This window comes from Larus michahellis, chromosome 3, assembly GCF_964199755.1.
Source record: "Larus michahellis chromosome 3, bLarMic1.1, whole genome shotgun sequence".
NCBI lineage: Eukaryota > Metazoa > Chordata > Aves > Charadriiformes > Laridae > Larus > Larus michahellis.
The window spans coordinates 46,807,075-46,831,759 of record NC_133898.1 but is presented as its reverse complement, the minus strand read 5'-3'; the positions used below and the strand labels follow the sequence as shown (position 1 = coordinate 46,831,759).

At 38.7% G+C, this 24,685-nt stretch overlaps 1 protein-coding gene across 18 annotated transcripts in view; it reads right to left on the bottom strand.

Annotated features, from left to right (window-relative positions):
• RGS7 (regulator of G protein signaling 7) overlaps positions 1-24,685 on the bottom strand; it is a 261,529-nt gene that overhangs the window by 221,990 nt on the left and 14,854 nt on the right. The gene's annotated exons all lie outside the window — the stretch shown is intronic.

Genomic DNA, 24,685 nt, shown 5'->3' with positions numbered 1-24,685 from the left:
AGGTATAGAGGGAACTTTAGAGTTCATTGAAATTTGCAAGATGATTTGATTACATAGAAGGATGCGAGCTGTACCCTGCCCAAAGGAATATATCTTTCCCCAAAACACATTTTTTGTCGTAACTATATACCAACAGTACTGGACTTATTACAGTCTAAAACTCTGCAGTGGTCTCATTTACCTAATTACATAATTATTGTAGAGTATGCATGACTTTTAGGATTGATTTCTTTTTAAAATAATTTTAAAAAATCATTAGAGAATGTGTATATATTAAAATACTTCTTCATAAAAACATTTCTCACCATGTAAAGGTATTTGAAATGCTAAATATATGCACCTGATCAAAATCTTCTAATTAAAGTCTATTTTCTAATCATGTTTTTTTTTAATTTACTGAGAATTGTAACATCGCCCTCATACATTCTTTCCTTCCATCAGCAGTGAAGAAAAGCATAGTCTCTAAAGTCAACCTGGACTGACAGCCTAGCTTCAGAAGCACAGCCCTGCGTTCCCAAGCTGGACATGTGAAAACAGAAAGTTTTTATGAGACATTGGCCACCTCCTAGTTCCATAGAGCTTCCCACACTCAAGGCACCAAAGTTAAGCCTGCATGTCTTTGGTTCCCTGCAGGAACAGTAAAAAACATTTGTTATTCCATTATCAAGTTGTCCAAAAGCCTGCCATACGTAACACCTGAAAAAGGAGACCATTTCACCAGTAGCACATCTATTTCCCGTAGTAGAATTTTTATTTTGGACCCTGTTTCAGCATGGCTAAAAAATATTTTAAGTTGCACAGCAAGTGAAACAGGCTTTGAAATCTTTGTCAAAGGTACACAGAACGCATACTAGAAGGAAATCCAAAAGCCTACGAAAAGTGGGGTGTTTGTTATTATTACTGTATATGGGACTCTAACTTTACAATTGGCTGATCTTAAATAAAAATCAAAAATAAAAGGGATAGACAGTATCTTTAACAGCAGTAATTTGAGGGCAGGAAGGGTGAAAAGCAACCCTAAATATTACCACACCATGTTTTTAGGCTCCTCACCAAGCAAAGAAAGTCAAGCTCTGCATAAGTAGAGCAGCCAAAAGGATCTGTAATTCCCAAGTTTTCAGGAACTTTTTAGATCTGAGATTTTTTTTTTTTTGGGTCACAGTATAAAACCTGACATGTTTGACTAGAAGTTTCCTTAATATTAAGGTAAACTAACTCGTAGGATGGCTCCCACTTCAACCCTAGTTGGGGTTCTAGCCCATCTGGTCTGCTGTCACTGGCAAAATGGCCTCAGCTTTGAGATCCTTCCTTTTTCCCCACTTCCTTACTGCCCCTACAGGGAAAAAAGAAAAATGAATAAAAAAAAAAAAAAGAAACCTCAGTAGCAATGTAGACATTCATTTACAAAATGAAAACAAAACCAACTAGTTTGGCTTTGAAAAAAAAAAACAAAACCACGACGCCTGCCCCCCCTCCCCAAAACAAAACAAAACACCACACAGAGAGGTGCAGGCAGACACCGAGACAAAAGCTATGGAAAAAACACCATCAGAAGATTCCTGAGCAGCTAGTCAGGAGGGAAATGTCAGATTTCACCATAATTCTGCACAGGACAATACCAACCCTGGGTGCCAATCTCAGCATGCATCTCCAGTCATGCATTGAGCACTGTTTCCAAGAGATTTAATGATGGTGATAATGAATTCTGAAAATACTACCCATAAGCAGGCCAATAAAACCAGTAATACTTAAAAACAGGCAGAGAAGGCAAATGCCAAAAGGCAAGAGCTTTTGAAGTCTGCAAGTTTACAGAAACAATTATTTGCATGCTGCATTTATTCCTGAGTGTCTGTTTTTATACAAACTTCTGCTTTAACTACAGAGACTGGAGAAAGTCTGTCCAAGACTAATGACAGACCCCTGCCAAGACCAGAGGACCTAAGATATGACCTCTTTGATATAGCATAACCCTACCTCATCTGTTCTTCCATTCCCAGCCAAAACCAGGTATCAAAGTGGCTTGCACCAAATGCACCACATCCTACCAAAACTCTTCCGGATTTCCCCTTTTCATTTTAGGTATAGTATACTGACAGATTTCACAGGAAAGTAGCTTGAAACATCTATATTTCCAGAACAAAAATAGGGGGCATAATTAGAGGTCCACCAAGACTTTTGCAAGTAGGCATCTGTATTTGCCATGCAATCTTTAGTTATCCAAGTAAGTAGCTTGATTATCAAAACTAATAAAGCATCATACTAATATTTACTTCTTTAAGCGATTCATTACCTCATAAATAAGTACTTGTGAATTTAAATATATTAAGACATTCTCTTGTGTAAAGGTTTGTCAAGTTTCTGCTGTCATTACTTCTACATAACAAAGAATTTCTCAAACTCTAACAGCTTATATACAAGTTTAACAAAATCCAGGTGCTCCTTAATTCAGTAAAAGGCAGTATAACTTGCTTTTTTTCAGACTTAACAGAGATATTATTGAAACTATGAGCTTACTCTGTCATTTTATGGCATAATAGGTAATTATACAAGGAAGTTTCCTTGTGGCAATCAAAGGCTGAAATTTTTCAAGGCTCATATAGTTTGCTCAATCTCCCTTTGAGGAAGTACTTTGTACATACTGCTTTTCCATATTAGTAAGAAAAAAAAAGTTTATGAATGCATTTATTTTTCACTTGCACTTTCCATTCAGCCCCGTGGATATACTGCTGTTTGTTGCAAATTACTTCATTTGAGATTTTTAAAATTTAAATCCTGCTTCGGTCTCCAATTAAAGCTTTACACACTCCATTTGTTTTAATACTTCTCTGTTTCACGTGCTGTAACACAGATCTCAGAATACAAGTAGTATTGGTTTTCTGGCAGCATAAAGTTGTGTAGTGCTTGATTTTGGGTATGCCAAGGTCAAAGAACATCGTTTTGTTAGAACATCTGTAACTAGCTATCTTGATATCCAGTGGGCATGCAGTGTTGTCACTGGTCACATTTATTTCTAGGAGCATATAAAACACAGTAACAATTTCATCCCATTCTTCAAAGTATAGTACGTGTTACTTTCCACTCTGCATAGTTAACCACGCTGCCAGTCACAGTCAGATTAGAAATAGATTCAGAAACACACTGTACAGTGTGGATATCTGAAATTATTTATATGTGACTATTTAAGATATGGGAACTGAATGGGGAACAAAGACGGACAGGCAACAAGGAAAAAGAAAGAAAAAAATCTCAAATCTTTGTGGACAAGCACAGGAAGTAAGAATGACTAAACCATTTCAGGAACTTGACTATATGCCATATAATTTCCCAAAGCTACTTGGATTATGTGATTTATTTTTTTTTCAGAATCCAACAAAACCAGAAGATATTTGTCGTATGTACTTTGGGTTTCGGTTTTAAGTCAAAATTGAATTTTGAATCCTCCCACTGTAATACCTGTAATTAAAATTCAAGAGAAAGTCAGTTGGCTTTTAAGGTTGATTTTTATTCCAAGGCTTGTGGAATAGCTAAAAAATTTTCCTTTATTCAAAGAAAGGACTGATTAAGGGATAAATAAAATGGATAGCTGTGATCTACCTTTATTTGCTCTAGTCTTATTTCACAGCAAGAAATAAAGGAATGTTTACTTCCTTGCTGAAGAATATGACCTTTATTTTTATTTTGTACATCCATACAAAAAGGGCCCATAAACCACTTAAACCAGGGAAAATGAAGTATCTGGTGCAGTGCAGTGAAGAACATTAACACTTGCCTTGGCCAGGGCAACACAGGCTTTGAAACTTCTTGCAGAGAAGGTAGATTGATACCCTTAATCAGCTGCTGAGTGAAGCTGATTTTCTCCCTAGCTCAAGCAGCATCACACTGTGGACACTTATTGCCCAGTGCTGCATGGCTTCTAAACTTCTGGACTCCATCCTTATATGCAGAGTTTCTATAGGAAATATAGGAACTGATCAGCAACGTGTCCCATCTGAGTAACGCCATCGGAATGAACAATGCTGCCTCAGTATGAGGGGAGAATGGAAAAAGCTTCTGGTTATAGGGAACGGACAAAAATAGCTCAGCTTTCTTCCCTGTTCTGGTGCAGACATCAACAAACTGTTTAGATGTATATACCTGCCATATGTACCATATGACAGATGTACTGCTTCATATCCACAGTATAAAGAAAGATGCCCACTTCACGGATATGCTGCAAGGTTAAAATGATTACTGATTGGAGACCCCAGTGAAGTGAAAAATTTTTAACTTGTACGGTAGTTCTTCAAATCCATCATTTAATTTCAATTCATCATGAACTTTCAACAGCTGTTGTACAAGTTTACCTCTCTTACAGTCAAAATTACAGCATTCACTACTATTACTCAGGAAAAAATTACACAAAGTTTCAGCAGGAAGAGGAAAACATACCCAAGTCATATGCTCTTCGGCCTATATACAAAACCACTGCTGGAAGTCAAGTGAATGTGGCAATGCTCGGGCTTCTCCTTAGCTAGCAGGTCTCGGGATACCAGGTTAGAAGTCCTATGGTACTTTCAAAATCAACGTTAGAATATTTTAAAAGTTAGTATACCAGTATAGTCTTCATTTAAAAAAAAAAAAAAAAAAAAGCTGTTTTCCGAAAGAGCTCAGCTTTATTTTGTAAGATATTTATTTTGTAAAGATATTGCAGTTAATCACTTGATGGTGAGAAACACCAAACTGAGGTTTTGTTCCTATACAGTAGCAAATTACATCCTGCAAGGGTCAAACAAATTAGCCAAGACCCAATACGAGATAGTTTGGGCCTTTCTTTCTCCTTTATTACATTTCTAGCTGTGCCAGTCATAACAAATCTTCTGGTTTCTAACAGAGAGATGCATAATGAACTGCTTTGTGGGTGGGCTATAAAAATGCTGACAAATGACCATTTTCAATGACTTTTCTGTAAATCTCCTCACTGGAGTGCTTTGCATGTGAATTCCAGCAGCAGTTGCTGCCATAGCAACAGAGTTATTTAGGAAATAATTTAAAGTGGATACCACATCATATTCAGTCTCTCATGAAAGAAAGCAGAGTTGGCAGGAGGATGAGAAGCAGAAGAAGAGATATAAGGTCTATGACTTTTAACTGACAAATAAGTTTGTATGTTTCCCTTCTATTTACCAATACATGCGAATCTGTATAAATCAACACTTACCTTTGGATAGTGCTTTGGCACATCTGTTGTATTTTTGTATGTTATAAAATTAACCAACACTCATGAACAACTTCACAGCTACAAATTCATAAGGTTCTAGTCAGCCCATTTCTCCAGTCTCTTGAGGTCCCTCTGGATGGCAGCACAACTCCTCTCAGTTTTGTGTCATCAGCAACTTGCTGAGGGTGCACTCTGCCCCAACATTCAGATCATTAATGAAGATGTTAAACAGGATCAGACTCTGTAACAACCCCTGGGGCATACCACTAGTTACTGGCCTCCAACTAGACTTTGTACCACTGATCACCACCCTCTGGTCCCGACCATTCAGTCAGTATTCAATCCACCTCACTGTCTTCTCGTCCAGCTCATACTTCATCACCTTCTTTATGAAGATCTTACGGCAGATGGTGTCAAAAGCCTTAGTGAAGGCCAGGTAGACAATATCCACTGCTCTCCTCTAGTCTAGGAAACCAATCATTTCATCATAGCAGTTTATCAAGTTGGTCAAGCATGACTTCCCCTTGGTGAATCCATGCTGACTACTGATGATGATCTTCTTGCCTTTCATGTGCCTGGAAACGCTTCCCAGTATTAGTTGTTCTATCACTTTCCAGGGTTCAAGGTGAGGTTGACTTGCCTGTAGTCCCCTGGGTCCTCCTTGTCCTTTTGAAGACAGCAGTGACATTTGCTTTCCTGCCGCTCTCAGGCACCTCTCCCAGTCACCATGATCAAAGATAATCGATTGGCCTCACAATGACATCAGCCAGCTCCCTCAGTACTTGTAGGTGCATCCCATCAGGGCCCATGGGCTTATGCACATCCAGTTTGCTGGGACTTGATCCTCTTTCACCAAGGGTACATTTTCCTTGCTCCAGATCTTCCCCCCAGTCTCTGGGGCCTGGGATTCCTGAAGGCCAGTCTTGCTAGTAAAGACTGAGGCAAGGAAGGAATCAAGGACCTCAGCTTTTCCTATGTCTTCTGTCATCAAGTCCCTTGCCTCATTCAGCAGCAGGCCCACATTCTCACTAGTCTTCCTTTTGTCATCTATGTACTTACAGAAGCCCTTCTTGTTGCTTTTGACACCCCTCGCAGATTTGATTCCAGTTGGGCTTTGGCTTTTCCAACGCTGTGTCAAACACTCTCTCTCTGTTCCTCCCAGGCTACCTGTCACTGCTTCCACCTTCTACGTGCTTCCTTTTTGTGTTTCAGTTTTGATAGGAGCTCCTTTTTCATTCACACAGGCCTCCTGGCATTTTTTCCTGACTTCCTACTCGTTGAGATGGACTACTCTTGAGCTTGGAGAAGCTGATTCTTGCATATTAAACAGCTATCTTGGGCCCCTCTTCCCTCCAGGGCCTTATTCAATGGGACTCTACCAAGCAGATTTTTGAAGTCAGAAAGCCAAAATCTGCTCTTCTGAAGTCTAGCATTGTGATCTTACTTTTTGTCCTGCTACCTCCTCTCAGTATCCTGAACCCCATCATCTCATAGTCACTGCAGCCAAGGCTGCTTTGGACCTTCACATTCTCAATGAGCCCCTCCTTGTTTGTGAGTACGAGGTCCAGCAGAGCACTTCTCTTCATTGGCTCTCTATCATTTAGGTCAGAAAGTTGCCAGCTGTTACAATTCTCATTCATTCATACATTCCTTTCAAGAAGCTTCCGTGATTGCATAGACACTAGCTCCCAAAGAGGGGAAAGAGGGGAGAATTATTTAATTCATTCATAAGCCTCCTAGCTCGTGAGCTAACAGCAGGAGAATAAAACAAAATACATTTCTAAAGAAAATACGAATATCAGGGTCAAATCAACGACATGATAGAAAATATAAAGGCCAAACTAAATCATATTTATATAAACAAATAATATCTGTATGTACAAATCCATGTGACTCGCCACTGAATGCGGAACAGACCCACAAAGATTTCTACCTTAATCATCTTCAAAGGCAAAACATTTATACTTGAAGAGGAGGCTAGGCTAAGTATTTTGATCATCGTTGAAGAAGACAAGAAAACTTTTTGGTTTTTTCTTAAGAGAAAAACTTCTGTGTGAAGTAAGCACTTTTTCACTAGCTGGAAGCCCCACTGAGCTCAAGTAGGCTGTACAAGTCCAAGTCAAATCCCATCAGAAGGATCTGACTAAAATCTGACCGGATTCCACAGCAAACTTCCAGCATAGAGAGACATCCCGCCCCAACCCTGCTTCAAACATGAAATATAGCTTCATCTATACTGGAAAAGAGACTCACAGGAAGGATGAGAGAAATTTGTTGTAAGTACAAATACTTCAACAGTGAACATCAAGAAATGATAACAGTTTCTCACAAGCAATATCAGTTACAGCATACCATAATTCTAAATTCTTCCTTATTTGCTACACTGATATGATCTGAATTTCCATATGCATGCCTTTATTGCTTTTATTCCATCACCTGTACTTCACACAGATAAACGAGTAACAGAACTTGTTCCTAGAGACACGGTTATGGCAGCTACATCTGTGCAAGTCAGTAGAGACTCATCTACCTGCTTATCATCGTGTACTCTGTCAAAGATACTCTGCATTTCTTTCAAGGTGTGCTTGTTTGCAATGATAACAACATACGCGTTCTTCTCAAATTTACTATTACATCACTCAGCCTTTTATATTTATTTTAAAAAGTAATTTTATGTATGTACACACAACTCCAAAACCAGCCATATCAGTGTTTGCTCACCTGCTGTAGCACTAGTGTAAACTGATACGATTAAAAAATATCCTATTGTCCAGGAGAGTCTTGACAATACTCTCCTGTGTTAGCTAGAAATGCAATGAAAGAGCTAGCCACATTTCTCATCTTTCCACCTATACCACCTTCACAAGCGCTGGTACAAGTAATGAACTGTATAAACTTATTCTTAAAAGTACTGTGTAAGCCAAAACTATCTTTCAAGGCAAAACTTTATTAATTTAAATACTGCAGAGTACCACTTAAACAGCATTAAATCAGTATGAGCTATTTGTATCATTTCTGTCACACACTGAAGAACTGCACACATAAAAAATCTCAAATACATATCAGGCTCTGAAAGGATGCATGCATTATACATCTCTATTTCTGGTTGCTCATCCATCTTTCTACAAAAGTTATGCCCTCAACTTGTGAAAAATCAGTTCACAATAAAGAGCTATTACTGTATATTAGAATATTCCAGGACTAGGGTGGACAGCTGATACACAATATGAATATTGTAGTGTGTAATAAGGAGACTCTACCTCACAGACATGTGCTGTTCACGTGTAATATCATGCAGGCTAGTTTCCCCATAATTCTGTTCCTATCTGTGCCTGAATGATACAGCTCTCACAAGGACTTTTTTCTAAATGGGATTTTAACTAAAAACTACACTGCAATGCTTTTGAGGATATATTATTAGACATTACTTCACTAAAACTCAAATTAAACATACTGGAAATTTCTGGCACTGGTGAGTATCTCAGAGAGGAATCGGATACCTCCAACCCTTGTTTTCCATTTTGATTCCAACTTTCCAGAGATTCACTGTCTCTACAAGAGTCATTGCCAATGGACACTGACCTTCCTAAAAAATGTGTTCGGAATAAGCCAAAGTTAACTTCTCCTATTGGTCTAACACACTTTCCTATAAATCCCTACCTGCACTTAAAAGAAAAAAAACAACCCTATTGTCCCATTAATTAATTGCACTCCTGTTCAAAAGAATATTCTCCAAGTAATGCTGTCAAAAATTGCAGTTATATACTAGTGTCAAAGATGAAGGGGAATTTTCTTCTTGACATCATGAGGCATCACTGCCTTCTGAGAAGCACAACTTAGTTTACAGTTTTAGTAGCAGAATTATTTCATTGACCACAGGCTGTGTCCATTTTTACTGCTTACTACAGCTCTAAAGTATTTTTTCCTCCATTTGTACTATTAGAAGCTGCAAAGACAAGGGAGAGCATTTAACTTGTTACTAGACCAAAACATCAGGTTTTGTTGTTATTATTAACGTTGACATTTTCCAGTATTTTCTTTTTTCCACTAGAGCAGGTAATCTGGCATATTAGCATTGTTTTGTTTGGAACCAGCAATCAGAGAAAAGCAAAAAGAAGGAAACACTTTCTACCGGTGAACAGATGTTTCAAATTAATTTGCTTCATCCATGTTTGTGTACCTTTTCTGTATTCAGATGCCTTTAGAAAGGAATTTAGTTTTGCTGTCAAGAAATAAATGCAGAAGTTTCTTCTCAGGTTCCACAATCTACAGTTTCATCTACATTACATTCCTAGTCTCTAGATGTGACACAAAAATTCAAATATCACATAATTTAAGAGTACAGAACATGTTTAGTGATAACATCAACTCTAACAAGAAGGCTGGTGATTCATTATGACTTTCTTCTACAGTTCATATTCTTTAAAAAAATTCTGCTTCCGGTTAGAATTTCCATTACAGCTCTGATTCAACATTCAATATCAGTAATGTCCCTCCTCTATCACTGCCAATTTTCCATACGAACTTCTGGCAAATAACTAGAATTAGGGGATAAGGTTTATTATAATTACAGACCGAACTTCCACTTTATCTGTTAAAAAGCACTGTAAACAAACCTGAACGAAAGCATCACAGTTTCATATTTCTAGGTTAATCCATCTGCAAAATCAGAACATTTCCAACAAAGCATTACCACCCATCATTAGTGAATGACCTACCAGTATGGACAGGACAAACAGAATTGATGGGAAAGGAGAAAGCAAACACAGAAAAGATGAAAGGAGGCAACAGAAATATCAAATCAAAAAGCGATTGTTTAGACAAAAAAAAAAAAAAAAAAAAAGAGAGAAACAACAGTAAACACATTTAGATTCAAGGACCAATTTTAACCTCAAAATATACACAGACCTTAACTGTGCAGCAAGGCCACTGCTTATTCTGTGTTTAACTTTTTTTTTTTACTTTTTTTTTTTTTAAAGATACAAACATAATATTCCTGGAAAAAGGAAAAGGGAGATTATGAAGATAAATATTTAAAATGGCTCTCAATGCTGAAACTTTAGACTGGATGATACCTGTGACAAGCTATTCAACCACCAACTCAAGAGAAACATTTGTACAAGGGACAACAAATCATTTCCCATTCACCTCAAAGGAGACTATGGAGGTACACAAAACTTGCCCTGTCAGCTAGGATCCAGGTGAGTGGGTGGATATTAAAATTTGTGAAGCTGGAGTTGTACAGCAGCCTTTGCTCACTTTAAAAAAATCACAAGGGTGACCAACAGCAGAAGGAAGGTAGGTGCACCTTCACCCAAAATGTGGGGCACAATGGCCAGTGACAAGTGCACAGCCATCTCACCAGCTAAAGCCGATTATCACTAGTCTTTAAAACAATAGAATCCACTGTAGACTGCGACATCTTGGTCCCTGTATCAAATGCCATTTGCAGGCATAGCTCCAGACAGGGAAAAGTGAGGACTGTTAGAAAATATTTATTTCGTTCAAGTTAAAAATAAATTTAAAAATATATATATAAAAATATAAAAGAAGGAAAAACAGGATGTTTAACTGGCAAAGCTGCCAAGTAATTCTCTACCTTGGGTAACCTAGGTCTTAGAATTTCACAGGAGAGAATATTTTTCTTTGACTGTTTTAATACAAAACTCCAAGAGACCATTATGGCAGTCTAATCTGACTTTACGCATAACGTAGTACAAAAGAACCTCCTCTAATTAATTTTGCAGCAAGCTTAGAACTTCTAGTTGGGTTGGGAAGGAAAAAACAAGCCTCCTGCATCCACTCTGTCTTCACAAACTGTTCTCTCCCCCAAAGAATCTAATCTTTCTACATACATCAGCAATGGTACGGTCCCTTTCACTGTATAATATGAAGGAACCCAAAATACCAAAGAGTTCCCCCTTTGGGGAAGGTGAGCAATATACTTTTCTTTAGTATTTTCAGATCATAGTTAAAGCGTTAGTTTACAGGCTTCCACACTGAAGTCAGAGTGTTTTAACTGATTTGACCAAACAGAGTCACTCCATACCTATTATACTTTTTTTCCCCTCTCAAAAGAGCAAGGCATATTCTAGTTAAACAGAATGCTATCAATTGCCAATATATCTAACTAACGTGAGCAGAGATAACAAAGACCATTCCAGTTACCTAGATCAGTTAAGTCATGTGCCACTGTGAATGTCCATTTAGGGAAGAAATTGTTCAGGAGTATTTAGGTCACAAATCCTTTCCATCACTGGCATCTGGTATTAGAATTGTGGGCATCTGCCATTTAATGTTTGTTCTAAAAGTAGAAACAGCTTATCCTTAATAAGTATTTAGTATACTGTGTATGATTTGGCCAAGAGATTAAATTTCAGAGTTGTTTATAGAACCTGTTGGTTGGTGGTTTGTTTTTGTTTGTTTTTTTTTTTTTTAATTCAATGCTCCATGGCATATCTATATTAATTCAGAACACTAGTTTCTATCTTACCAGCTAATAAGAGAATTCATCAGCAACTTAGAACCGTGACAGTACCTCCAAAGTGAAGGTACTACAGTGAAACTCCAATAGCAAAAACATACGAAGCTTGGATTTAAAAAGTGTCTATTTTGGGGTGTTTTGCAAGGCACAGTCCCATTATTGGATAAAGGGAAAGCACAGGTGGTGATGCCAAGTGAAGTGCATCCACACAGCATCCCTAAGTAGAGCACAAATTAGGAAGTGACCAGCACACTCTATGCCTGACTTCTACAGATGGCTCCCAACAGCAATGCTGGAAGCTAACTTGTCAGAAGCACTGTGACAGAACAGCAGCCCCACACTTCTTTGTTCAAAACAGGGAGTACAGCAGAAATTTTCTCAGCCTATGAAATAATTGGCATTTATTTTCCCGAAGATCCTTTCACCAATACAAAACACCAGAGGACTAAGCAAACCAAGCTTTACCAGCATTTTAGTGCAAAGTAGAGAACGTGCCAAAAGATAAACGACATGGATAATTTGCATGCAGTGCTGCAGCACTCTTTAAAGTGTATTCCACAGGATGTGTACCAGAAACAGTTCCATCAGCTGGAGCAGATGTAAACGGGCTCCACAAGCCAAAGACAATCATGAGACGTACTGCAAGAGAATATTAACTAATCAAACAGACAATAAATTAACGTTTGCCTTCCGTAAGAAAAGATAGATTATGAGTTTCAGAGGAGTTATCTACTAAGTTTGTTTTATAAGTAACTGGCCACAGTTTTTCCTATCATCTTAGCATGTTTTTTATATAATGTATATTTGGAGAGAGAGTGTGGGAGGTCTGCTACTTCAAATTTCTTGACAACAGCTTGATTATTTACAAGAGAGGAGGTCCTATACTAGCAGTCTTTTGTTATGACAGCGGGTAACCAATTATTGTGGAGCTCTGAAAGACTTTTTCTTGTGTCACCCAGGAACTGGTGAGGAAAAGTAAAAGATGCTGCTATTAATCTTCTACTAGTTTCTGCAGACGTAACTCTGTTGGCTCAAAATGAAATTTGGCTGGACCTTCTCACTTCACTAAGGAGACAGGGCCATTACACCTATTTGTTAGAACACCAGATTTGCAAGGCACAGATGCTTAATGAGTCATTTCATCCACTCTTGTGAATAACCACAAAAAGGATGCTGTTAAACAGAACTGGTTTCATATTACTTTAAGCAAAGTTAAGCAGGGAAAAAAACAATAATTAAAGTTGTACTAACAGCAGCCCATATTTGCAACTAACATTATCATTCACAATTATGTGTCGACACACATAAATTCTTCAATAATAACTAAAATTAGGGTTTTCATATTAGATTTAGATTTGAATTGACAGATATGATATGAAGAGGAATATAGTATCAGCGGGTGTATAGTATCAAGGGGATCCACACTAGTCTTTCAAATAAACCATCACAATATTGCAAAACTGGTAGCTGCTCTTCCTTCAATTTCACATCATAGATATATTCTAAATGGAAATATTATCATTTTTATGTATTTAGCCATTCCAACACATTAGTTTATAAAGATTTTAGAGTGTAATAAGAGCGTAGAATGGTAAACATATCAGGTTACTTCCACTTTGCTGGTAGGCATCTAAGACACAGACTGTTAAGACTTCCCCGAGCTTAAATAGAAAGACTCTGCAGAATTAGCAGTTATCCCTAAATATCTCAGTTTGGGCTACAAATACATTTTTCTACTTTAGACTATAATGGCTTTTCTTAGAGGACCTTGCCAAAAGCAAAACATGTTTATAAAATCAGTATTAACACAGAGATTTTTCTATCTGAATAAAATTGATAAATTTCATTTCATTCATTGCAAGTTAACATATTGCATTTGCCTCCAAATAGAATTCCAATACACTGACTGAATAAACAAAAGTCATCTGCTGAAGCATCTAAAAGATGAAATGCTGTGAAGAAGAGCGATCCCAAAACTCCTCATATTAAAAAGATCTCAAACTTTTAACAAAAGTCAGTGTTATCAACCCACACACATTTCAACAAGAAAACCTCATACAAATCTGTTCGTACCACTTTTCTTACTTTTCTATTTCTACAATTCCTAAATCCTCTGTGATTCTCCCTTGCTGCTCACAAACGCAGAAGAACCGGTGGCAAATGCAGCTGGCCTGATTTAGTGTTGGCAACAGTCATTTTTAGGTGGAGACTGGACTACATGTTCTCCAGAGGTGGTGTTTTTCAAACAATATTTTCATGATCCTTTGATCACAAGCAGAAATGCTGAAATGCAAAGTCTGTCATTTGTAGAAAATAGCAAACATCAATCTTGTGATAAAATGTTTTGGAACTCCTAAGATCTGTTAAGCAAGACTAAGATATTCAGTAAAGCTTTGCTTGTTTATCTACTTGTTTTAACGGCTTTTCAGAATCATGTCACTGAACATCCCAGTGAACATCAGTAATTCTCAACCTATTGGAACGATGGTATCATGGAGCACCAATACGAACACTACTGCAAACCACAGCGCTTTCCTTTATTCAAAAAGGGTAGGTCTTCTATTTCATAAAGCTGTATTGGAAAAATTCACATTGCCTTTTTCTAGGCAAAAATATAAACCTGGGCTCTCATCTCAAGACAAAAGGACTTTTCAGTGGAATATTTTCTTTATTTCTAGTGCATCTCCTTTTGTTTCTCCTCTTCAAAATATGTCTCCAAACACACTTCAACAAAAGGAAACAGATGGAGAAGACTCTGGAAATTTTCAACATCATCCACCCCTGTATTATGTATAGATGTCAAATGGCACATTTCAACTGATAACAGTTGCAATCAACTGTCTGTACATCCTATCATCTCACACACAGCATTCTGATCAAGTCACTTTGTGGCTGCAGCCACTTTCACATTTTAAAAAGGTAATCTATTTCCCAGTTTTGCATATGCAAGCAAGGAGAGCATATACTCCTGACAAAAAGCTATTTCCACGAGTTTTAGAGTACATTATTATTTACCAGTTGATTTAGAAGAACCCCATTCACATACTGAGAAATTCAGAATTAAGGCTTCTCTACTCAGCAGAGCTTACCTATTTGGAAGGGCAAGACAGGGCAAGATGAAAAAAAGCAGGAAAATAAAACACAGGGAGAAGGATAAGGCAACAACAAAAGTATTATGCTTTGGATCATAAGACACCAGAGGTCATACAGGCCTTACATATCACAAACGATTAGAAGCCAAAAAATTTAGTTACTTCCCAGAAACTTACCAGTAGCTTTTCCTAACAAAACTTTTTTCAGTAGCATAACTTAGAACTCCAATGTTTGTGATCTCTGGGCCTACAAATTAAATCATCTAATTAAAAAGCATTTTATCCTCCTCTTGCCTCCTGGTGCAATGCAGACAGGTTTACTGAAGAACTATTTCCAAGTTTGTAAAATGATACATTAGTCCTCCAGCAACGTACCCCCTACCTCACAGAGGTATCAAAACTCTCCATTTCCATTAATTTTCAGCTGCTTTTGAGGAAATCATTCAGCTTTTCAATGTTGAATTACCGCTGGATGACTAAACAAAATATAAATCAATTTGACAAGTTACCATGAAACAGAAAAACAAACTTTTGAAGAAATGATGTTATGAGTGAGAGAATGCTACAGATGAGGTTGCATAATACCAAAAGTACATGAGAACTACTATACAGTAAATCAAAGACTGAGGGTAGCTTCCACATAAGCCCCTGAAATTTGAATGTAAAGGTAAAGCACCATAAAGAGAAACATATAATTTCATAAGGGCCTGTGTTTTGACCTCTTTTTGACGTGCCACAAAATAGACTACATAAGAGCCCACAAACCTAGAAAGCTTATCCATTTTCCCACATCCCCAAAAAGGTATCCAAAAAGAATTCTCAGAACCATTTGCTGCTTAAAAAAAAAAAAAAAAAAAAAAAACAAAACCAACAAAAAACAAAAAAACCACCAAAAACTACCCAGAAATGTTTATAGAAACAGAGGCTAAAAACTGTTTATTGTCCCTCTAAATTTAAAGCTCATCTCTTCAAATGCATCTCTTTAGCTGCAGCTAGATTTTAATCGTGTACCTCACAGACTTTTATAAAAATCAATGATGAAACTATCATCTGGATAATCTTCCTGCTGTGTGTTTAAATGACTTGAAAAGTACTCTGTGTCCTTGGAATAAATTGACTCAAATGCAAGAGTACAAGATACAAGATAAGAGGAGATATCAACAGAGTAATGTGCAGGTAAGCAGGCAAGCCAATAGATACTTATCAGTGGTAAAGCAGGCAGTTAAATATAAATACAACACAGCCTAAGATCAGTATATTGACAAATTAGAATGGCATCAACCACTAATTTAATGTTAATAAGCACACCTGCAAAAAAGTCATCAAACGACAAGTGCTGCCATATGAAAGTACCACTAATGAAGATCACTATCAACTATCAAAATTGGTTTTATAGCCAATAAACAAAGCACAATTTTATTAAAATTCCTTTAAAAAGTCAGTTTGAAAATACCAACTCAGAGTAAAATTTGTATTGCCTAGCTTACAAAACGCAGACAATTAACACCTGGGAAAAAAGGAAGAAATTTTATTATAGTTAGGCAGTTGCATGATGGACACTTCCATCAACCAACCTCCCCCCCCCCCAACCAAAAAACAACTACAACAAAAACAACAAAAAACCCCGATCCAACTAGAAGTCATGAACTGCTTTGTATTTTCTTAGACCAAAACAAAAAAATTTGCCTCTGGTGCACTCAATTTCACCACCTCCTTGAGTGCTGATATTATTTCAGAAGGAAATTAAGGAATCTCCAAATCCACACCCTTAGCTGTTGTATCCACCAGCTTAGAGCCCTGTCTGTTTTGCTGCTAAGCCTAACCTTCTGCAGCGCAAGAGGAGCTATAAAACCAGATCATGCTAAAAGTCAACTCAGCAGCACAGTAAATTGCATCTGCTAGCTGTTGTATCAAAGACAAATTACATACAGTTTGCCTTCACTGAACTACAGGAAGGTTCTAAAAATACATAGTCATGTAGTCCTACTAATGAATGGATCCGCCTCAACCAGTTTGGCATCATAAATGCTGTGCAACACTCTTAAGTCTCCTGCTAAGACTTAGAGAACCAGGCTTTGAAAAAAACAAACAAACACACACACACAAACACACACACACTTCAGATGACTTCATAGAATACTAGAATAGTTAAGGCTGGAAGGGACCTCTAAAGATCATCTAACTTACTCTGACCTACACAATGTTATTCATATTTGTCAAATTCCAGATAGTCGTGGCTATGCAGTCAGAAGAGTGTTTTATTAATTTCTACTAACTGTAGTTAAGAATACTTCCTATATATAGTGCCAAAACATTTTCTAGCAGTTTTAAGACTTGACCACTGTATTTGGATCTTGTGCTTTTGAACTATCATTATTTAAAGTTTTTTATTTTTTCTAAAACTGGGATAGTCTTGAATAGTAGATCTCTTTCAAGCATACACTGACCTATGTATTTACAGCAATCAGCCTCAGAGTCACAGGAATGCTTGTTCCAACAAGTACCCACACGTAATATTTACAACATTTCCAGGCTTACAATGACCAAGAATTGAAACGGTGATTGCAAGTGGTTTCACAGAGTCATTTGAAAAAGAATATAATTTTGAAACTTAAGAACCTCCCAAACAGAACAACACTCAAGACCTTTATGGCAACTGCGAATAAGAACCAGTTCAAATCCCACAAATCTGTGTAACAAAAGCCAAAGCTTTTTTGGTAATTTATTTCTTCTCCAGTAAGATAATTTCACCTAATAAAATAATATGATAACATTGCCACATGCTGTTTGACATGCTGTAGCCTGAACATGGAAATTCATCAATTCATCCAACAGATTAGTGCTTGTAAAAATTACATAATTTTTTAAGCACACCTGCACTAATGAGACCCACATTTGAACACATATTTCAAAGCAAAACCAAGGATGTACAGCTTAGTTTTCAATCACCCACATAGCTCCTCTATTATAAAAACATTAAATAAAAAAATGTACTGAAGTAATAGAAATAATTTCAAAAATTTGTGCAGTATTGCAACTCAGTTTAAAAACTGGAATTCAAACTAATTCAAAAGTGAAAGAAAATAAACACACCTCCTTTGAGGAAGTATAGTTGAAGTTAGTAATGAAATAATGTATCAAACATTCTCCTTACCTTTGTGTGAATGAAAGAAAAAAAAAAAAAGACAAAATTCAGAAACTGCAAATTCCATTTGAAGAACACTGAATGGAAATAGATCTGGGACATTACCACACCACCTTTAAGCTGTAAGATCCAACAGTACTCTGTAAAAAAAAAATATCAATTTGTCATGCTGTGAGATAAAAAGTACTTTCTCTTCCCTTTATAGTGAGGCACAGACAATCAAAGACTGTGTTAATCTGAAGCACAGTCTGGTGAGTACTTCAAGATATTAAAAAATATGGAAAGCCAAAACCGAAAAAGGCTCTCGTAGATTATGATTAAAATAAACTGAGGGGTTTTTTCTTGTTTAGAATTTCCATTTCTATTGCCTAGAAGTAACAAACAGAAGTCATTGGTTGCAGTAGTTAAGAAGACATCTGGTTCTAACAGAGCTTCCATAAATATCATAGAATGGTTTGGGTTGGAAAGGACCTTAAAGATCATGTAGTTCCAACTCCCCTGGCATGGGCAGGGACACCTCCCACTAGACCAGGTTGCTCAAAGCCCCATCCAGCCTGGTCTTGAACACTTCCAGGGATGGGGCATCCACATCTTCTCTAGGCAACCTGATCCAGTGTCTCACCACCCTCAGGGTAAAGAATTTCTTCCTAATCTCTCTTCTGAATCTCCCCTCTTTCAGTTTAAAACCATTACCCCTTGTCCTATCACTACACTCCCTGATCAACAGTCCCTCCCCATCTTTCCTGTAGGCTCCCTTTAGGTACGGGAAGGCTGCTACAAAGTGTCCCTAGAGCCTTCTCTTCTCCAGGCTGAACAACCCCAACTCTCTCAGCCTGTCTTCACAGGAGAGGTGCTCCAGCCCTCAGATCATCTTTGCGGCCCTTCTCTGGACTCAGTCCAACAGGTCCATGTCCTTCTTATGTTGGGGGCCCCAGAGCTGGAGGCAGTACTCCAGGTGGGGTCTCACCAGGGTGGAGTAGAGAGGTAGAATCACCTCCCTTGACCTGCTGGCCATGCTTCTTGTGATGCAGCCCAGGATACAGTTGGCTTTCTGGGCTGTGAGCACACATTGCTGGGTCATGTTGAGCTTCTCATCAACCAACACCCCCAAGTCCTTCTCCTCAGGGCTGCTCTCAATCCATTCTCCACCCAGTCTGTATTTGTGCTTGGGATTGCCCAGAACCACGTGCAGGACCTTGCATTTGGCCTTGTTGAACTTCATGAGGTTTGCCCAGGCCCACCTTTGCCTTCTGTGACTTGGGCGGTGGGGCTAGAGCCCTCGCAGGTGAAGACTGAGGCAAAAGAGCTGTTGAGTACCCCAGCCTTTTCCATATCCTGGGTAACCAAGTCTCCTGTTTCCTTCCAGAGTGGACCCATATTTTCCCTAGTCTTCCTTTTATCACTGATCACGGAATCACGGAATCTTCGGAGTTGGAAGGGACCTCTAGAGATCATCTAGTCCAACTCCCCTGCTAGAGCAGGATTGCCTAAAGCACATCCCTCAGGGCTGCATCCAGGCGGGTCTTGAAAATCTCCAGAGAAGGGGACTCCACAACCTCCCTGGGCAGCCTGTTCCAGTGCTCTGTCACTCTCACTGTAAAGAAGTTTTTCCGTGTATTTGAACGGAACTTCCTATGTTCTAGCTTGTGCCCATTGCCCCTTGTCCTGTCACTGGGAACCATTGAAAAGAGCCTGGCTCCGTCCTCCTTAAACCCACCCTTTAGATACTTGTAAACATTAATCAGGTCCCCCCTCAACCTTCTCTTCTCCAGGCTAAAGAGTCCCAGCTCTTTCAGCCTTTCCTCATAAGGGAGGTGCTCCAGTCCCATAATCATCTTGGTTGCCCTTCGCTGGACTCGCTCCAGTAGTTCCCTGTCCCTCTTGAACTGGGGAGCCCAAAACTGGACACAGTACTCCAGTTGTGGCCTCACCAGTGCAGAGTAGAGGGGGAGAATGACCTCCCTCGACCTACTGGCCACAGTCTTCCCCATGCAGCCCAGGATGCCATTGGCCTTCTTGGCGGCAAGGGCACACTGCTGGCTCATGGATAATTTGCTGTCTACTAGGACCCCCAGGTCCTTCTCCTCAGAGCTGCTTCCCAGCATGTCCGCCCCTAACATATACTGGTGTTTGGCATTCTTCCTTCCCAGGTGCAGGACCCTACACTTGCTTTTGTTGAACCTCATTTGGTTCTTCTCTGCCCAGCTCTCCAGCCTGTCCAGGTCACGCTGGATGGCAGCACGGCCCTCTGGAGTGTCGGCCACCCCTCCCAGCTTGGTATCATCAGCAAACTTGCTGAGGATACACTCTGTCCCCTCATCTAGGTCATTAATGAATATATTGAACAAAATTGGTCCAAGTATTGACCCCTGAGGGACACCACTCGTTACAGGCCTCCAACTGGACTCTGTGCCGCTGATCACAACCCTCTGAGCTCTGTCACTCAGCCAGCTCTCGATCCACCTCACTGTCACCTCGTCTAGCCCATACTTCCTCAGCTTCCTAATGAGGATGTTATGGGAGACAGTGTCAAAAGCCTTGCTAAGGTCAAGGTAGATGACATCTACGGCTCTCCCCTCATCCAGCCAACCCGTTATAACATCATAGAAAGCTATCAGATTGGTCAGGCATGATTTGCCCTTGGTAAATCCATGCTGACCACTTCCAATAACTTCCTGTTCCTCTATGTGTTTGGAGACGACATCCAGAATGAGTCGCTCCATTACCTTCCCAGGGACAGAGGTGAGACTAACCGGCCTGTAGTTCCCTGGGTCCTCCTTCTTGCCTTTTTTGAAGATTGGAGCGATGTCAGCCTTCCTCCAGTCCGCAGGCACCTCTCCTGTTCCCCATGACCTTGCAAAGACAATGGAGAGTGGTCTAGCGATAACATCTGCCAGCTCTCTCAGCACTCGCGGGTGCATCCCGTCAGGGCCCATGGATTTATGAATGTCCAGCTTGGCCAAGTGGTCTCTGACCCGGTCCTCCTCAACTAAGGGAAAAATCTTCCTCTTCCTCTGATGTACCTCTGGAAGCTTTTCTTCTTGCCCTGGACGTCCCTGGCCAGATTTAATTCTATCAGGGCTTTAGGCTTTCCTAATCTGACCCCTGGCTGCTAAGGCGATTTCTCTGTAGTCCTCCGAGGCTACCTGTCCTTGCTTCCACCTTCTGTAGGCTTCTTTTTTGTGTTTGAGTTTATCAAAGAGTTCCTTATTCATCCATGCAGACCTCCTGGCATTTTTGCCCAACTTCCTCTTTGTTGGGATGAGCTTGGAGGAGGTGGTCCTTGAATATTAACCAGCTTTTTGGGCCCCTCTTTCCCCAGGGCTTTATCCCATGGTACTCTATCAAGTAGATCCTTGAAGACCAGGGTAGTGAGCTTGCTGTGCACCCTCCTCACTGCCCTAAAGATCTTGAACTCCAACATTTCATGGTCACTGCAGCCAAGACTGCCCTTGACCTTTCACAGGGTTCCAACCCCCTTCACACGGGGGTTGGGACTAGATGATCTTTAAGGTCCCTTCCAACCCGAACTATTCTATGATTCCCCACTAGCTCCTCCTTGTTTGTGAGACCAAGGTCCAGCATAGCACCTCTATGCAATATCACTTGCAATTGTTAGCTGATTTACTGAGTTGTAGCTTTCACAGCAATATTGCTTGATTAATATAAAATATATATATATTTGCACTCTCACAATGGAATTGGAATTCTTTGCCTTTTTTAAAAATAGTCACTGATGACATACCACACTTGGAAACACAGGAAAAGTTAGGCACAAATAAACTGCCTTTCATGTATATCACAACTGAAGAGCATCAAGACTGTCAGCTGAGATGCTTCAATTATTCTGAGCATCAACAACTGTGATTTCCAGGGTCTCTGATTAATACTGTAAGTGTCATTAATCCAAGAGGATGTTCAATTTATGTCCAAAATCATTCTGCTTCTGCTTTTTATTTAATAAGGTCTTTTTCCTGCATTCATTTAAGATGATCGCAAAGTTCAAACTGCTGCAAAGTCAGGCATCAGCTATAAGACTTGAGTGGAAGACAGGGGTAATAATCACTTGTTTGCTAAAGGTCATGGTTTTTAATGGGGCCTCTTAGATTACACTCACCAACAGTCTCAGTCTGTACAAGTGACTCTTTTTGGATAACAGCCATGGACAGAATTCCTTCTTCAGCAGATTTGACCTGTTATATTTACCTCCGTTTTACTGTTATGTTGTGGTCCACAGATTGTAGACTATGTAAGATTTATAAGACAAATCTTGTCTCTCATTACTTTAGAAAAGGCAAAACTCAGAAGCTTTAAATGAAGTCCTTCATATCTACAACCAGACTAACTTGTCTTTTACTGTGAAAACTATTACAAGGAAATTTTGGTAACACACCAGCAAAATTAACAGCAAGTAATTACCAAAACATGATATCTATGTGTATCTGTAGATACACAGATTTTCTAATGGATCATTGGTTTTGCACAGTGAACAATTCAATGACTCTAATACCAGGGGGTGACCTGGATGTGCTGATAAATATATTACTTATGTTAAAGAAGCTTGAATGTTGTTGAAGAAAGATAGCGGTCTGTAACAGAAGCCCCCAAAAGTTCAAGCAGCAGATGACAGTAGAGACGTTTGACAGTACTGGCACAGGATGATACCCAGGCTTCGGGGCTAAAAATACAAATCATGTATCATCAAATTCCTGGTAAAGGAACACAACCTTGGAGCTGGGTAAAACATATCTTATATAGTAAAACTCAGATATAAAATGGAACTCAGGGAACAATAAAGAAAGAGCAAGCAACACAACTGTGTTAGCAAACACAAAACAATAAACACAAGTGTGTCCAAGAGCAATGCGGAAGAAACATTCAATATCAATATCATACTCTTTCCATCAGGATGCAGATGATCCTTCACCATCCTTCTAGAAGATAACTCAGCACTATTGACCTTAGGACCCTAAGGAGCCTAGAAAAGTTGAGCCTAGCACCAGAGAAAGAAACAGATACTAAACAGCTCATGTGTGTCAGTTTTAACTATATTAATATTTGTAATTAGCAATAGTTGGATAATTAGGGCTATACATGTGAGTGTCTATCTGTGTGGAGTGTTCTAATTGGATGAATAACAATTCTGATTAGATTGCTAATACTTTAACTAGCATATGAAAAACATCTTGGCTCTGCATATAAGGTGCATTTCTTTAGCCCACATAAAGTGTATGGGCTGCTTAGTTTGGTTCCTTGCTCAGGGAACTTGGCTAAAATTTCAATGCAATAAAAATATGCTAATAAAAAGTTTTTATTAGATTTCCATACTGAACTGAAGCAGTGAAAATTGAACTAAAGGCACAAAACCAAATGTATGATAGCTCATTAAAAGTTTTTGTGATTTCAGAAGGAAAAGGTTGGTCAGTCTCAAATTGTAATTTGTTATATGCCTGTCTTGGACACAGCCAGAAACACCACAAAACTGAACATGGCATCAGACTTAAAATCATGCATTGTCTAGGACCATGACTCAACCTCATTAGCAGAGAGCCACATTCTAATAAAACAATTTGAAGTCATATTGATTTTAGTGTTACAACTCCAGAACTGCCATTTGTAATCAAAAAACCCTCACAGCTTCTGAGAGGTAAAGATGCTTTTGACAAATAAATTGGTTTAGTAACATGGATTTTAGAAGTGACACACTAAGATGCTTCTAATGTTACTTGATAAAAGTTTATGAAAAGTGGAAAAGAAACTGGACACTAATCCAAAGTGAGGAAAATATTTTATATCATTAGCAAAGCTAATAATTCCAGAGCACACAGTTGTTAGTAAAAGAGGTAAATGAAGAGAGACTTCCAAAAAGAAATGCTGTACAGTTTTAAGAGGGGACACATGGGAGTTGCTAGTTCAGAAGTAATATTTGACAAAAATTTGAACGTGTTTGAATCTCTTCAACAAAATATTACATGAAAAAATGATCTAAGTAATAATGGTTATTAAATGCCCAAACTGGCTGATGCAGTTCTATAGAGAACATGTATTTTTAACAGGATAGCCTTTCTTCTACATGACTCTCTCCCTTTGCTCAAAAACAAAAAAACAAACCACATGACTGACAAGGAAAAGAAACAAATAAGCCAGTTACTTCGCAGGTCTGCTCATGTTTCACAGGAATACTGTGTACAAAGCTACACACATTCATTGAAATCATCACTATTCATACTAAACTCACACTATCCATATGAATGAAGATTGAAAGACCAGACTTTCTGCTTCAGCACAGCGAATGTTAGGATATATTGCTAAGAGGTATAATTACAGTATCTGTTACAAAAATTAAAGCTTAGGGAAAATATAGCGTGGATTAATGTCCCTTTAGTTACACTTGCCACAATACTTTACTCAGTGTTCTGACTCGTTTTATATTGCTGGAAAGCCAAATCTCACAAACATGGCTGACACACACCACTTTAGTTACAGATATTCTCTGGTCTCAGTGGCACGAAAAAAACCCTGTGTTTGTATTCCATAGAATTACATATTATTTCAAACACAGCATTTATAGGCATTACTTATTTCAAACACAGCATTTATAGGCATTACAGAAGTGAGATAAGGCTGCAGTGGTTAGAAAGCACAAAATGCCATTCTGTCAATAAAGGTCAGCACTTCCATTATTCTTGCTTGTTTCAGCACATGAGTTTCCCCTAGACAATTTACAGGAAATGGAAGGGAAAATAACCAAATCATTGGAAAAATTT